Below are 14494 nucleotides of genomic sequence, written 5' to 3' on the forward strand. Positions count from 1 at the left end.
TCTCCCAAGGGACTGTCAGCACCTGCAGAATAGCAGAGGTACAGGAAGCAATTCTAATCCAATGTGCTTTTGGTCAAATATGGTGACTATCTCTTCACAGTCCACTAGGTGTACAGAAAAAAAATCGGGTGTTCCTACACAGCTTTGACTCTGTAAATGGGAAACAAACAAAGTGGCTTGGACTAAGTCACACAACACTGTTTCAGCAAATCAGCGACAGAGGCATTCATGCTCGTGCAGTGGACAAGGGAAAGAAGAAGAGTGGAGATGGGGGAAAGAGGCAGTAGTAGTGAGAGACAGTAAATCTGGCACATGTTAATGTGCTGAACTCCTCAACATAATCACATTTTAAGAAGAGATGGCAGAGAAACAGTGAAATAGGAGGTTGGAAGAACAAAAACTGAAAAAGCAGTTTCATGATCAGGCAAGGACGAAGGGCTGTGTTAACAATGGTGAGGCTTTCCAACAGAGGAGAGACCTCTAGCATGAAGAAAGATGTGGAAATTGCTCTTGTCAAGAGTGTCATCAGAGTGTCATTCAGCTTACTTTCTAGATTACCAAGATATGGTGGTGTTAGCTAGTAACAGGAGAGTTATGAGTATCACTGTCTGGAGCTGTGCTGCATATGGGAAACAGTCTTTTCTTCTCTGCATGTTAGCTTTGCAACAACAATTAAAGGGACAGCTTGCTAACCCACAACAAAGAGTATCCACTTCCATGCTGTGTAGGACACTCTGGATCCCTTTCTGTTTTGGTCAGCTAGCCCAGATGTGTGTGCCATTGCCTTGGTAATGTGCTGTGTCTTTTTCTTTTCCAGAATCATTTACTCTTCCTGCAAACCCAGAAAACAATGCCTGTGTGCAACATGCTGAGGGAATTTCAGTTGTTTCTTCAGATCTTCCAGTAGGTTTTTGATGCTCCCTTGCTCTCACAGAGGTGATAGTGTGTTTTAAGACCATGTCTTCATCATAACCTGAGCAGATGGCTTTCAACAGTGACCTTCAAGCTTTAATCATGTCTCCATTTGTAATGTCTCTCTGCAGTGCTGTGGAGCAAGTAATCATTATCTTACGATATCTGATCTGACCTCTGGAATGTGACTGGATGCTCATAAGCAATTAGGCTCAGGGGAGTTAATGAACAAACATGGTTTGGCCTAGGTAAAGGGAAGCCATGCTGTGTGGGGTCTGCATCTACTAATGCAGATGTAATGCTCCTGTTATTAAACCACGTCCAGGTGAGATGGATGTTTGAGACGCTTTCTGGCCAAATGTTGACAAGGTGTAAATGCATCTGTCTCTCCAAGAAGCATGTGTAATCTTTGCTCCTCCCAAGTGTAACTAGGCATGCTGTGGAAATAGCCTCTACACGGTCTGTCACCTGTGATAACAGAGTTGAAATTACACAGACATTAGCTGTCGCTCTCCCTGTCTCATTAAAGCAAGAGAAAAAAACTCACAATTTCAAATACCAACATACAGAAGGTACGAGCAGCATGAGATCCTTTAAAGATGATACAACTTTTGTATTGCTTGTAGTTCATAAATGATTTCTGATTTATCCAGGTTTCATGTTATGGAGGGCTGTGAAAGTAGCTGGCAGCTGCTAGCTAAGATGTTGTTGTTGTAACTAAAATGCTATGCTAAGTTATTCTTCTTTGATTCTTCTTATTTTGGATACAACACACTTAGCGGATAAGTGTCAATGCACAATGCTAGATGTCCTGTGACTACTATTGTTGTTGATTTTGTATTCACATCATATATTTGATATAATTACCACTAATCAGTGATAATTAACTCTGACTTTGACCTTGTGCAGCAGCAATGTCAACTATATGCTATATAAGTACAGTGATGCCAGGAGATCTTGAACCAGGGGTGGTGCTTAATCAGAAAGATGAGAAGTAGGGACATGCAGGGTGGACTGAAGTGGCTGCTCGCCAACTGACTGGCAGTCTCTATTTGTCTGTGCTGACATTGTCTAACTCTCCTCTTTTCTCCATCTTTCTCTGCACTCTCCTCCTCTTCTCCCTCCCAGAAGATGTGGGACATGGGACAAGTTGTAGTGAGTCACTGTCAGGATAGCACCCAGAGGTCAAACAGCATTTGGAGAGAATACACAGCTTTACTGTCTTTCTTGGTTGGCACTGCTACTGCCAGGCTGATATAAGGGACTGGTTAGAGCTCACAGTAAGTGTGTGGTCAAGCTGACCTTTGTGCACTAACTAGAATAGACTGTAGCAGCCAGGGCTGTAATTTTAAATGGTAGGGAGTGAGGGGAGGATGGAGAGAGAAAGAGGGGAGAGAGATGTCTTGTTGAATTAATGCCAAGAGGAAAGAGAAGAGTTGAGCTAAAGAAATGTGGAGTGCAGAGAACTTGTAAACAGAAGGATGAAGAGGGATTCGTGGATAAGAACTGACCCGTAAAGGATTTCACAGAACAGAGATCCTGTAAAGCCCAATGAGAGCTTCAGCCCCGTGTGTATTTCATGGATGCACAATAAACAGATCCCAGGGAAAACACACTGTAGATGGCTGATTTTGAATCACGTCACCACAGAGGCACACCAAATGATGCACCTACCACTATTCTACTGTTTCTTTTTTTCATGAACATTGTATACTGATGTCAGTCATCCCACAGTTTCCCCGTTACTCACTGTGGTCTGGCATAGTCATTGATGAATAATCCGGAGACAGGAGTAGGCTGGCAGGCTGTTATTAAATTGTTAATTAAATTGTTAATTTTCTTAAGCATTATGGCTGCCACTTACTAAGAAGACATCATTAATAAAGGGTTTACATTAATAGCTTCATTTGGACTGTCAGGTTGTGAAACATCTCTTTGACTGTTTGATCCCCAGCTTCAAAATCCATTCATTAATAACATAAGTTTTCTAAACACTTCATTAATAATTTATTAGCATTTATAACTGCATCATTACTGAATAGAAAGAAGAAACTCTAGCCAAAGCAATTTTTCATGCTCCTGCTTATAGGCTTTTTCAACATTAATAGAGCCAGTAATTACAACTTCTTGGGGTTCCTTATTATAAGGTACTACTGTTTTATTCATTATATTTTAACTTTCTAGCACACAACTTGATTTTCTATAAAAATAAATCATTACTCTGTGATTAGCGGTTATCAGTAACAGCAGTAGACAGGAAGTGTAGGGCATGAGGGGTCTCAGTTTCGCAGTTTGCAGGGTAAGATCCAGTTAACTATTACATACTACATACATGATTACATAACCAGACATCTGCATTGGGTCAAATGGAGGGAAAATCTTTTTCACACCATCACAGAGACAGTTTAATTCATAGAGCTCGTGCCTCTGGCTTTGCTGGGCGCTCCAACAAACAAAAATGTCAGTCCCAAGCGGGAGGCCAGTGAGGGAGAATGTTGTCACTGCAGAAACAACTTCTTCCGAAAAATATTTCACACTTCAAAGACATTTCTCAAATATATGCATTAGCAAAACTGTCCAATCCTCCAAATGGGTTGTATAAATGTGTTTACATAACAGAATATGTGATTGTATTAAGATCAAACACAGCAGAGAAATATATGCAGAAGCTGCGACTACAATTAGGAATCACACAGCCTCTATCTGACGGGGAGTGCGGGGTCTAATTCTCTTGTGAGCTGTGACATTTTGTTTCTGCAGAAAATAAAATACATCAACAACAGAATGCTCCACAAAAGGATTAAGTGTCCATCACAGACTCAACATCTCATAACTCTGATGCCTGCTGGCTAAAGTGAGGAGTTTTTGCCAGAGGAAACCCTTAAAATTCTTCAACTATCTTATACATGTATAGCCCGAAGAGCTTGCATCATACACAGATTGGTGTATAGTAGACACTGTTATTTACATGCAAACTCCAGCTGATCCCCCTTGGTGAGAGCTAACCTTGAGGCAGTTCCCTTGACAGGCATATCTGCATTCATTGCACGCAGTCCCTTTCTACTGCATTTCATCGCATAGCCAAAACTGTTTTTATGTGTATTTTGACCAGTCAGTGGTCTGTTTTTGTGGTAACAGAAAGCTTTCACACAGGCAGTATTCAAAATGGCCTGTGCGATTTAAAACACACTTTTAAGATGGTGTCTGTGTGTTTGTGTGTGTGTGTGTGTGCCTGTCTTTCTCTTTCTCACCCTTATCAAACATGACTGCACATATGCACACACAAACCTCCGCTGTAAGATTTCTTCTTTCAGCTCCATATGGAAGATAATCCATAGAAAGGATAATGTAATTTAATGATATCAGACCGTGGAAGGATAAAGTCTTTGTGGACGTACTGAAGTTTCAACAATAAAGCTTCCAACAGTAGGTTCCTGTGGCTTTCACCTTACATAGTAACTGTGTCACAGAGCTGTCACAGAGATACTGAGGAAAGAAATGAATCTCTATGGTCTTTGCATCAGGCCATTTAAAAGGAGGGGTGATTTAAATGAACCTGGATAGAGTCATGGCTGCACTGCTTCACAATAAGAATTGAGAATTCACTCAATTCACTCAACTCAGTTAATATGGTACAGTGTATATACCTGTGAGCTATACTAACAAGGGCATGCATATGTACATGTACATGTGTGTGAACCACACACACACACGCATTGTGTATTTGTCTGTACCAGAACCAAGGCTATTATTTCAGCAGTCTAAATGCAGTTATTCATTTAAAGTGTGGCCAAGTAAGAATTCAGCTCAGCCTTTCCATTCAGTTTAAATTGAATGCATCTATTGTTTGCCTGCATTCCACACTGACATACTCCAACTTAAGTAAAATAAGTGAAATAAATAGAATGGTCAAGATACCTGCACAACAACAGCTTTCTGATTTATTGGAAAGAACGAAAGACCAAAAAAAAAAAAAACTAAATAGAAAACAAATGCAGTGCAGTGCTTTGGATGTCTAAATTTGTCACAAATACCAGGAGATGGCTCTGCATTGATCTCTATTGCTAAGAAGAAGTTCCTGAGGTGATTTTTAAAGCTGCTCTAATCAAATATTTTAATGTAACAATGGATCAAATGATGAAGTGCAATGTGAAAGTGGTCCTAACAGTAACGAACCCACAGAGAATTAAAAAAAAAAAAATTAGCCTCTTTTAACATTTTTTTTTATCTGGCTTTACTGACTATTGGAATTCATTCTCACTGCTTTGATCAACCTTGTTTCCAAGTGCAGTAGGCAGCTGTTTCCATTCAAAAGGATCTAAATTCAACAGTACGCCACTTGTCCACCACCAAATGGCAGACAGACAAAGTTAGCAATTAGCTGGTGAACATATACTGCTTTGACCCGTGCACTGCAACCCTGAACTTATCTAGACATTATCTGGAGGTGTATGTGGGAAATTGTCAGGATCAATTGACCCGAACATTAAACAGACTTTACTCAACCAGCTCCCTGACACAAAGTCTGTGTAATGTCCAACTGAGCCCATAGAGCAGGTTATTGTCCAGAGAATCCACAGTGAGCAAATGATGACATTTCTACCCTGCCTCCTACACGCTCTACCCAGGTACTACCTGTCACCTAAAGCAAACACAGTATTTCCAGTAAGCGACAACAATTCTCACATGGACAATCTCCTGTTGTGTGCTACACGTGTGAAAGGGCAACTCTGGACAATGTCCAGACCTCTCCTTCTCCAAATGAGAGAACGTCTAGAGAGCCAGATATTTTCATCAGGAGTAGGTGTCGAGTGAATACTGGACTTACATTCATCAAGCAGGAACAAAAATGACTCAAAATGTTGCTCATATTGCCTGGGGTCTGCTGGATGTGCAAATAAGACAGTTTGCTCACCATGTCAGTTTCATAAGGCAGGTCAATGTTATGTTTACAGCTAGTTTTGCTGCCCGAAAGTGGCCCAAAAAATAAATGAAAGCAGGTTTACTGACAGTGAATGCAAGCTGTTGTCTTGAATTTAGGACTATTGCCATGGAAAAAATGCTTGAATGTACATAGTCATGTGACACAGATGAAAATGCCTGGATGATTAGTGTAGTGAGAGAAGTTTCAAGTTTCTTTAGATTCTGTATTTTTTTTTCTTAAAACATTCTTCAATTTATTGTTCACAACTCAGTTTCAGAATCTTTCAGTCAGAGTGATTTGGCATGAGCCCCGTGAGGAGCCTTCACTAACTTGAGAGAATTCCCTCCTGCACAGTTCTTCCTGTGTGCTTTCACAGATACTCTCATGTCATTAAGAAATGAGTTTTCTAAAAATCACATTTGCATCTATTCAATAAAAATAATAAATGCACTGTTCTAAAAATTCAGCAAAGTAAAAATCTTAAAATGATCAATCTTCTGTGTGTTCTAGCAGAAAATGGTTTCGTCTTCTTTGTTTGTCATTTCTGCATATTAGTTAAGTGTAATTTAGACAGTCATCCCTTAGGAAATACACATTTTGGCTTTGGCTTGTACTGTCTCTTATGGCTTTGATCACACAAACTGTAGAAAATTGAGTGACTCCGTGTTAAAAAACTTGCTGGCTTCATGTTATATCTTCAAAGGTTTGGTTGATGTGACAAGACTGTTGCATGAAACGCTTCCAACTGCAACCAAACTTTAATTAAAATGTAAGCATTCTGTTCCTAAATTCCTTAAACGTGAAGAAACTGCTTCCCACTGATCGCACGTTATCTAATTTTCAAACCTGGACTGGCATCAGTGAGAAAATGAGGCTGTTTATCTTTACTTAATTTTACAGACACTTTACAGGTGTTCTTTCTCATAACAGAGATGAGCATGAAGAAGAATCACAATAATGTCACACTTCTGCAGCGGCAATCAAGGCTGTAATTATAATCTATCTTTGCTTGTGCTCGGAGAAGTGTGGGCAGTCTACCTCCTATAGACTCTGAGTAGCTTCAGTGCAACAGTAACAAAAGGAAAGTAGAGAAAGAATTGTAACTGAAAAATAACCAGAGCTGGATCATGTTAGTGTGCACCCTCTCTGACTACACACACTGGTCCATTATCAAGATCTATCTGTTGTCCCAGAGTTAACTGAATGGTCTACAATCATTTGAGCCCCTCTTATAATAAAGAATAAGATGGCCAAGGACAAGTCTGTCATGACCATAGATCAGTGCTGAGTGGGGTGTGAAAAATATGACTCCAGCTTTCAACACTGACACTAAGAGAATTTTTCTGTCTTCAGATTTTCTCTGATTTATTCTTTCTTTTTGCTTTTTCTGTGTTCACTCACCTTTGAATGCAAAGTGTCAAACAGTTCCTGCTTGTTTGCATCAGACAAGATACAGGGTGAAGGTGAAAAAGTCTACGTGTTGTTTGTCATTAAGTATTTTCAAAATAAGAGATCCTAATAATACTGTGATAGATGTAGTCATGTTATCTCCAACAATGTGTGATCTCCTGTCATAATACCAATCAGCAGTGGGACTCATGTTTCTGTATGGCAATAACAGAAAGTAGTGTTTTCCTTATATGTAGCATGTTAACGTAACTATATTGTACATCTGTCACACAGTGACAAACATGATAAATAGTATGTTGAAATGATAAGATAAATCCTAGCACAGCAGAAAAGCCCCAGCGTGTCATCAGTTTCTCCTCGCCACTGTATCCTTTCCAGCAACACGCTGCATCAGCTCAAAAAGAGCAGGTGGACAAACCCCAGAGAGGAAGCTATGCAAGGTAAAACAGCTGGTGATGAGATGTCACACCAGCACATCCTGTTAATTACAAAGATGTAAAACCACATTTGGACTCACTCCTCATTGTTTTTAAACATTTCTGGAGAGACATCATTAAAGCCACTGTTACTAAGTGTCCTTGTCTATGTTTTTCTTCTTATGCAAATAACAACTCTTTCAGAAAATACTGGGCGTAGGCAGATTAAATCATAACAGTCAAACTATGATTCCAAAACAAATTCAAGGCCATGTCTTTATTACCATAATCAAACATGAAAATGCTAATTCAGGAGGAGTCCTTGTGGAGTGTGTTTGTGGCTGTGCGTGGCTGTTGCCAGTAAACATCTGGGTTTCATTACAAGCTCATACTGTTACTAAGCCTCTGTTTCCTCCTCTAACCTGTGTTCTTGTCTGATTTCAATATACTGCTTAGAAACCTGATGAATTGCTGCAGAAAGCTAATCTTCATTTACATATTCATGGAAAACCCCATTCTCTTCGTTAATATCTCACTTCGTGCTTTTGGACAGAATTAAGGACCTGGCTTAGAGGGTTGCAAACACAAAGTATCTTGAATTGCATTTTTAATTGCAATTATGAATCTTTAAGAAACAAAAAACAATATTATATATAATCAATATGAGGTGGTTGTGTATTACATAAAATAGTGTACAATATCACATACTGGTGTCTGTATATGTAACATACTGTAAATAATACAAATGACAGTCCGTGAGTGAATGAAAGTTTACAGCCAATCATAAAGAGCTGAAATGTTTATAACGTTTGTTTTCGAATTGGTTGTTAAAACACTTTCTTTCTATGTTGACTCATTTCCCATTTGACAATTTTCCGTTTTGTCTTTCTGTGCCCAAACATGCCAAGAGCACATACAGTATCACAGATTCTTTTATCTCAACAACTTTTGGTTCTCTCTCCCACGTGGAGCCCTATTAATAACAGCAGAATGAGCTGTCGGCCTCATAAAGAACAACCTGTTCTCGTTCTCGTGGGCGGACAAATATGCACAATGACATTCTACTGAAGTTATCTGTGTCCAGGAGAAAATCTGCTCTGAAGGTTTGCTGCTAGTTTAAAAACAGATCAGCTCAGAGCAGAGAGCTCTTTGTATCCAGGGACTTTGTGAGCGTATTTGCAGTTCTGAAAATTTAACCTATGAACTTGTAATTATAATGCATAATAACATTCAGCCTTAGCCTTCCTCCTCCTCCATCTTTTTGCTGTTGTATTTGTGCAAATTGTAGTGGGAGGCTGCGCTTATTCAATGCATTCTGTTGCCATAATCACCAACTCTTTCAAGTTTTAATTTGATGACAAATTAAAGTCAGTATGAGAAGCGGAGGGCGACATGAACACAAAATTTACTGCCAAAGTAAGAACAAGATTTCTGTATTTTTGTTTTTTCTGAGCTCCCCTCTCTAGGTCAATGTAGGCAGGGCTGAGGTGGAAAAAGATAATGCCACGTACTTCTTAGTAATATCCGAATCAAAATCTAGTCTATAACAGTATTTTGTAAACCATGTATGTATGTTAGTCAGGCCACTGTCCATAAAATCCGATTCAAACACACCCACATATTCCTGATGAAGCTGGTCAGCTGAGCTGAGCTGAGCTGTGTTAAACTCCTAACTAAAGAATTCCTAAGAATATCTTTAAATGTGAGTTGCTATTTTAATCATGACTATTTAATACTTATATATAATGAAAGGTGAAAGGTGTTTGGCCTCAGAACATGTTCCTTGGGACAGATTCTCCAAGTCGCTGCCTTGCTACGAAGGAATATCATTCTTCCAAAAGATATTCCTTCAAACACACATTGGTCCAAAATCTCTTACAGATGCTCAGCTGAGTGACTGTAAAGTCCAAAGTTTAAAATTCACATCATTTTCATGTATCACCAGACAAGAATGTTCTGACGATGCAACTACAGTAGAGGTAAGGTTAGGGAAAGATGGTGGTTACGGCAAATAAATGATGTTTATGATATGGTATGGTCAGGGTTAGACAACAGTTAACAAAAAGGCAAATGAACCCTCTACCACACTACATAAAGACAGACTAGTTCCTATGTCAGAGCTGAATGCTGCCTTCTTCATAAGATCTCAAGGTGCTGATTTGGACTGTCCATTTATCTTTTCTCTCTCTCTCTCTCTCTCTCTCTCTCTCTCTCTCTCTCTCTCTCTCTCTCTCTTTCTCTCTCTCTCTCTCTTTCTGCTGACCTCACCGATTTTGCTTTCTTGGGAGCCAAAGACTCTGGGTGTTTCCTGTGCTTCGTCTCTGGTTGGAGTCTCATCCATGCTTCTGAAATGCTGGATCTCCTTAAGTGACAACCCCTTGAGACGGAGGTAGCAGATGGCTGCACGAAGGCTGATTTCGTCCATTTTCTCAGACAGTGCTGATTTCCAATTTTCAATTGCCGGAAACAGAAATACCACAAAAGTTAATACCACAAAATCACCTCGTAGAGTATTTCACTCCTATTGCACACACCATACTGCCTCTGATTCAGCACCAAGGACAGCGACTGACTGCTTGCTTCCCACTAACAGGCAATGCACTCCACGTCAATGCTGCCTCAGGAAGCCGGCTTTTACATAGCAAACACACACACACACCTGGAGATACTTAACACAGCCACTCTCCATCCATCTCCTCTGTACTTCCATTACTTCATCTACATCTCAGTGATACAAGTGTTTCAATCACTTCCTCTTCCAAACCACAGACAGGAGACAAATTAAAGGACAAACCAACGTAAAGTGTAAAGTTAACATCATTCTTCCAGAAGGCAGTGCCAAACATGTCAATTCAAAATCAACCACAGGTGTTGAGCTGGGTCAAGATCCTGATCAATCCATTCAGTGACCCACTCGTACAGTATTGAAACTTCTGCTTTCACCATGTTTCTCCACTCATTTATTCACATTTTCCTTTAATTTGTCATCTTCCTGTATATGCCCCTCACTGCTTCTTGCCTATATTTGCTGTTCATGTCTCAACATAAGTTGATTTGCTAGTCACTTTCCATCTACAGAACTCAAGCAGACCCTCTCTCTCTGTCTCTTTATTTTACTGCCCATCTCCCACCACTCTATTTCACCTGAGTATTGCAGATTAATACTGGGAGAAGGATGATCCCTCGGTCTCTATGCAATCCCCAGCCTTTCTCGTCATCCCTGCATCTGAGCTAATTCACTTGCAGTGGAGTCTCTCTTCCTGGATGAGACCTTATAGGGATTGCCTTTATTTTTCCTCTCTCTCTCTCTCCTCCTTTCAGTCAATCCTTCCACCTCTTCCTCAGTTTCCGTCCTTTGGCCTTCCCCTATCATATGCTCTGGTGGTCTATGCCCATTGATAATACCCGACGAATAAGGAAGGAATAAAAATATGCCAGCCCCCGTTCCTCTCTGCTTTGCTCCATTCCTTGCATTCAGACTTGTCTTCTCTCATCCTGGCTTATCACTCGCTCCGTTGGTCCATACTGTAAGACCAGAGGGACAGATGTGGTAATGCTGTGAACCACTGAAGTGTGTATCTGTGTGTGTGAGTGTGTGAGGTACTCAGGTGAGCTCAGGCCATAAATTAACAAATCAGGATGCAGACGGAGCGAGGAAGCAGCTCATCCTGATCCAGTGTTTCTGCTAAAGCATGGTTAACCTTGTGATTTATGGGTGTGTGTGCATGTCTGTGTCTGATGGGGATGGACAGTGGACAGGGGTGGCTATGCATGTGTGTACGCTCTGAGAGACTGTTTGGAGGCTTGATATTTGCTTGCAATAAATGCAGCAGTGGTCGATGGACTGCCTTGTGATTGACAGGGACAACAAGGGAGGGCTGGGAGTCTGGTGGTGGTGTTGTAAACACATCAGGCTGTAACCAGACCGCAGTCTCTCAAATCTCACCATCTCTCATCTGCTTCATCACTCAGAAAGTAAACTCCTCCCCCACCCAGTTTTTGAATTTCATTTCATCTCACTTTCTCTGGCCTCACCTTTGCTCTCTTTCTTTGCTGGGCAGCCTGAACTTCGGGTGAATGAAACACAGACATTGACTGTGCAAATGTAAAATCAAATAACCAAGTTCTCAAAGACTTACAATATTTTTTACATATAAGAAGAACATTAAACGTTTCTCAGAAAGTTGTCTGACCTTTAATGGAAAGTAAATTACCATTTGGAGAGATAGAAGGTGAAAGCCAGGAAAAAAGAGGGAGGCAAAGCAAAATAAAGAGATGTGTGCAGTTGCAGAGTGTTTCTACTTTAATCGTGTAAAGACGAGAAAGAAGCCTGGAAGACAAGAATGAACCAGGACAGAATGAGATGGAGAGATAGGGAGATGTGGGTGGATGTTGGAGAAAAGACAATAGTAACTACATTAGAAGCCCCGCAGCCTTAGGCACTGGCAAAATTGCATTTCCTGCTGAGAAAAACAACATGAAAACAGGCTCACAAAGGAGAGGGAATTCACAGCTCTGCCGATACGGAGACACTATTCGCTGTAAAAACATCAAGACGAACATGCAGCCAAGCACACGCCCACGAGTGTGCAACCACATGCTTGCATGTGGGGGAACAGAGACAGACCAACACACGCTGTTTACAGTAACTTGCAAATTCTGTGTTTTTAAGGATTCCACTTGAAGTAAAAAAAAAAAAAGAAGAAAAGGTGTGCAGCCATGCTAACAGCTCTGTGAGGCTGTACTGGTCATTTAAAAAAAAAAAAAAAAACACCAAATGTAAGATCATGGATAAAAGTTGATGTGCAAAATTTGTGTTTGATCAGATCACGGTGAAGTAAAAGTTGGTGAGACCTTGGTGTCAGAGTGAACATTGACCAAAAAGATAACAGCGTGAACAGTGGTAATTGTGTGCCATTATTATCTGGACAGTACGTCACACATTAAAGGACAGGCACACATTTTCTGAAGTCTGTCTTCATTCACATGCCCATACGAACACTGAAACAGTTACTGGCCACTGTAATTGCTTCTCCTCTCTTTGCAGGCCATTAAGAGATTCCATCTTAATGTGATTCCATTGAATGTGATGGGGACAAAATCTAAATTTTTTTGTTAAATGTAAAATATGGTCTAATTTCAGCAGAATCTAATATGAACCTTCAGAAGTCAGAGTTTTAAGTGGGTATCTTCCAAAGTCTTTGTGTCTCCTTTGTGTCTCCTTTTGGAGCAGCAGTGTGGAGACACCAAGGAAATTATTTCATTTGGTAATAAAAAGATTGTAACTTTGATAGATATCCTCTTGGCTTGTCTAACTAAGCCTCACGTTAAGTTCTGCTACACTTAAGCAAAATGAATGTATATATAACCTCAAGCAAGCACCTCCTGTAGTTGTGGATTAAACCACAGTGTTCAGGAGGAATTTTGGACCATACTGCCTACAGAGCTGCTTCAGCTCAGACATATTCTTTGGATGTCTGGTGTGAATCTCAGCTTCTCTGAGCTCATTTCACAGCATCTCTGTTTGAAGTCATTCTGTGGTAGATTCTGTGGTCATCGTCCTGCTGCATCATCATCCAACTTCTACTGAGCTTCAGCTGGTGGACAGCCACCCTGGTATTATACCTTGATAAACTTGGAAAATCATCTTCCTCCTGCTGGCCAGACCCAGAGCAGGAGGAGAAGCAAAGTAGCCGCAAATCTTGAACTGAAATTTTGACCAGATGTTGGTGCTAGATGGAAACTTAAGGTACCACCAATTCATTCTTTGGGTAAAATGGCTCTCTTTTAACCAGACCATGGAAGTTGGATGGAAGAAAACAATGACCAATAGCATGAATTAAGAGTTACAGAGACAGTTCAAACACTGAAGAACATCAGTCTTATGGTCTTACAGTACTGAAATGGAAAACTGCAAAGGGAGTGAGAGAACATCTATACACATATACACTCTACACACATTTGTATGTATGTGTGAGACTGGGTGCGCTGTAGAAGGCTGTGTATATAATTAACATGACCTTTAACTACTGATTACACCCGTCTGTTTGCATGAGCTGTCTTTGGCCACTGGGGAAGACTGCTTTCATCCATCACTGTGTGTGGGTATAGTTGTGTGTTCAGGAGCACAATGCGTGAGTGCACATCTGCACCTACTTTCTTTTCTCTTCATGAGGAAAGTAACTGCAAATGACCTTTTACATGTTAAGGCTTGCTTGCTACATCGAGCGCCTCACATGGTATCATTTTCCCACAGCCCCCGCTATAGATTCACATCCACTGGCGTAATGATTTATTTGTTACTGGGGAGAGGTGCATGTAACTCTAGTACACTGTAAGTACATTGTGTGACCCAAGGGCACACCCAGATGTAAAGCTGATTGCATGTAAAGTGCAATACAGCTACAATAAATTTGATCCAAGTGGATTTGTTTGGAAGATTTAGGAGCTTTTCTTTTCAGACAGTAGAAAACACAACAGAATATCTGGCAGCCAGTCTTTTGGAAACACTGCCTTCCAAAACTGATTTATATACAACTCTACACACTGTATTCTACACTTAATGAAGTGTTACTATGAAATATTAGAGAAATAACAGGTTACAATGACCACTGCAGCACTGATGGAAGGACAAAAACTGGATATGAGGCTATGCTGAAGGCCAACTGTTATAGAGAATCACTTAGTAATAACACAGAGCTAGTATTTACAGTAGCAGTAATTAACGTTTTACCATCTCACAGCACAAGTGACCATCAAGCATCTGTGGGGCTTTGATAGGGTTGTTGGTCAGTACCAGTGGGTCAATAATTACTTCACCTAATTTTCCAAT

Source organism: Toxotes jaculatrix, chromosome 4, assembly GCF_017976425.1.
Source record: "Toxotes jaculatrix isolate fToxJac2 chromosome 4, fToxJac2.pri, whole genome shotgun sequence".
Lineage (NCBI taxonomy): Eukaryota > Metazoa > Chordata > Actinopteri > Toxotidae > Toxotes > Toxotes jaculatrix.